Here is a 2642-nt window from a genome sequence, read left to right as displayed (position 1 = left end):
TAGCCATAGAGCTATATTGTATTCCAAAGCTATAAGAGACCTATATATCCTATAGTTATTCCCGTCGCCCTACAAAAGCTATAAACAAGTATATCGCTACTATAAGCAAGGCACTTACCTATATATATATAGACTTCGGCTATAACGAAGAATATATAGCTAAGCTTACAACGTAGTTCACTAGATTCTATTGTATAGTCCTGAAAAAAGATCCTAGTGATAAACTAGCTAGCTTCGCTTACAACTTATATATCTATAGGATCAAAGGTATAGTCAAAAAGGCCCTTAAGGAGTTCTAGGAGACTAGAATAGTGACTACAAGCTATATACCGACTACCATCGAGATCCTTACCTTACAATATATATCGCCTAAAGAGGAGGGCAACCTATCTATCAATACGATATTAGTAGAGCTTAGCCTAGTATACTACAACAACGCTAAAGCTATAGATATAGTAAGCGATGCTAGCTATACAATTACCGCGAACGAAGCTACTATCAAATCCCTCTAAGCTAATATAAAGACCGTATAGGCGTTTACTAAAGACCTGTTGCATTTCGTATAAAAGTACTGAGTATATATCAAGGAAGTCGAGAATATCGCTATAGAATCTACAAGATATATCGGCGCTATAGATATAAATAGGAACACCGGATATATAGAGCTAGATACCTTTGCCTTCTAAGCCAACCTAGATAAAATGCACTATCATTGGATCAAGAAGATCAACGATATACGGCAAGCCTACGACAAGACTATAATAGAACTCCATTGTATAAACAATATACTCTACAAAGATATCGACGTAGTTATATATATAACCTCCGATATACAAGATATTATCTATATAAGTTTGTCGAAGCGTATATAAGACCTTGAACATTATATAACAATCCTCAAGGCCTATACGGTCGTATTAGGCGTAATTCCTAGTGAGACGGAAATTACGAGATAGACTATTACGACCGTCTAGCCCAACAAGCGCTAAGAACCAGCACCTAAGGTTAGCTAAGCTATAACCGTAACAGCTATATACTCTACTAAGACTATATAGCCACTCGCCTAGAGAACGCCTACTAAGGCACCTATTGCTAAAGCCGCGCCGCCAATTGCATCGACGACACTAGCTAAGACGCTACAAAGCTAGCGCAATGAGAACACCTATTCAACGTCGAGAGCTAAAACGGTCGAAGTCACCGCTACTAAGCGCCAATGTAAAGTAACCATTGACGACAAAGTATAGGAGACGCCAATACGTCCTCCCAAAAAGCTTAAGAAGACGCCTACTTCTGCTGAATATAAGGCGGCAACAAAGGCATCTAAAGTCGAAAGAGACGACCCCTATACTAGTAATAGTACGGTTGATCTCGATAAGTAGAACAAGTGAACGGACATATCGCAATAGAGGACTTCGCTATAGGACGAGATAATGGATACAAAACCTATATAAGGTATAATGTAGATTAGTTTTCTTCCCTTTCTATACGCTCCTTCATCCTATATTAAGTTCTATAATGATGGCGAGGACGCCATCTTTTTCTTCTTGTCCCTAGGCACTTGTTATATACAACTGTGGCAAGGGCACCCATAACCGTACCGCGGTCAGGGGTGACAAGCGTTCCCTTAAAAAGGGGAACCTCACCTAGAACCCCTTCGTAGGAAGACAGACTGTATCAATATACTTTTGTAACATATACTAGTGTTTAGGAGTGCCGCCTCATCAGCTAACGAAGCTGAGAGGCATTGATCTTTCTCACCCTCATACGTTTACCGTCAGATGGTCACCGAGAGCCATCGGCGTGTAACAAAGACCTTCCCTTTAGCTAGTCTAGGAATAGGTACTTTATAATCTTAGGGTTTATACTAAGCTAAGGGCTTAGGATCTAGTTAGGTCGTTGGTTAATTATATCTTATAGGTACTTCTTCAAAGTCTATAAAAATAGGAAAAGCTTAGGGCTAGTCTTACCTAGGTAGCCTAGTATCTTTAAGCCTAGCTCTTGCTATATAAGGGAGGTATAATACTACGCCTAATTGCTATTGTCGACAGGCCTCTACAAACTTTACGGTATATAAAACTTAAGCTCTCTAAATAGCTACTTCTATCCTAGGTTAACAGTTATATTGGCCTAGGGCTATATAGGCCCTACGAAATTGGGAATCCTACAATGGCCTATAGCGATATTTACGATAGTATATAAAAAATTGGCTTATAAGAAAAGTCGCTCTCTAGGCAAAAAGATCTAGACCAATTAAAACGATCGTAAGAAAAAATCAGAGCGTAATAGACGAGGTAGAAGAAATGGTCGATTGTAAGCGAACTAGCGAGAGGATTAAGAAAAAGAGGTAGGTAAGCCTTCGAAGGTAGGAAGGCTACTTAGCTCTTTCCTAAACTAGGCGAAAGAAAACAAATAAGGCTTATAGCGCCTACTAATTAACTAGAAATGAGTATTTGTCCCCTAAATTCTTAAGGCCTTCCTCTTCTCCTTACTATCTTAAAATTATTTTCTTCCTCTAACCTTCTCGCTACTTTATTCTAGTGCCCTTCTCTCTCTAGTCGGATTAGGTTCTTAGCTAGGTCTTCTACTTCCCTTTCGAATTTATATATAGCTCCTATATACAAATTTACAACTTAGAAACTATA

This window comes from Thermothielavioides terrestris, chromosome 1 (genome assembly GCF_000226115.1).
Source record: "Thermothielavioides terrestris NRRL 8126 chromosome 1, complete sequence".
Taxonomy (NCBI): Eukaryota; Fungi; Ascomycota; class Sordariomycetes; order Sordariales; family Chaetomiaceae; genus Thermothielavioides; species Thermothielavioides terrestris.
Note: the sequence above shows the minus strand (reverse complement) of the source record.